The 627-nt window shown below is 31.1% G+C and overlaps 1 non-coding gene across 1 annotated transcript; it reads right to left on the reverse strand.

Moving 5' to 3' along the window:
- Window positions 1-270: 270 nt before the first annotated feature.
- LOC123779612 (U6 spliceosomal RNA) lies at window positions 271-375 on the reverse strand. The gene has a single exon (XR_006776240.1). It is a non-coding gene; the product is annotated as a U6 spliceosomal RNA (small nuclear RNA).
- Window positions 376-627: the final 252 nt, after the last annotated feature.

A 627-nucleotide genomic window follows, 5' to 3' on the forward strand; every position in this document is an offset into this window, starting at 1 on the left:
ATATATTTGTCCTATGAATGACTTAGAAGACTATAAGAGGAATGAGAGAGGATAAATGACTTGGCTAGGATAAATTGAGGCAAAAATAACCCATCAATAATAGTTGATGTCTTCTTAAATTCCTGAATATGCTTTCTGAATTTATCATGAACTTGACTCAAGTTCTTGTCGATCTTTAAGAGTATTAATTACTTGGAATTTTCCATGCTGCCTTTTTTGACTTTCCACTCATATAGTCTATCTTCTTTCTTTCTTTCTTTCTTTTCTTTTTTTTTAATGAAATGCTTCACAAATATGGTGTCATCCTTGTGCTGGGGCCATGCTAATCTTCTCTATATTATTCTAATTTTAGTATACACAAAAGCAAGCACTCATATATTCCATTTTCTTTTGCAAGTGCATTTTTTAAATCTTTCTGATCAAGCTCCTAATTTATTAATACATGTGTAAATTTAGTTTTATCCCATCTAAAGTAGCAACTAAGAAACTACTCTTTGGAAATCACTGTAATAAGCACTTTGCATATTATGGTATATATCCTCTTGTTTGTTTACAGACTGTGTTGATCATACAAGGCTCAACTCATTCTATTTCTTTTTATATTCCTCTACTTCAGAGGTTAGTGCC

This window comes from Ursus americanus, chromosome X (assembly GCF_024610735.1).
Source record: "Ursus americanus isolate L20-20 chromosome X, mUrsAme1.1.p, whole genome shotgun sequence".
In the NCBI taxonomy this organism is placed as follows: domain Eukaryota; kingdom Metazoa; phylum Chordata; class Mammalia; order Carnivora; family Ursidae; genus Ursus; species Ursus americanus.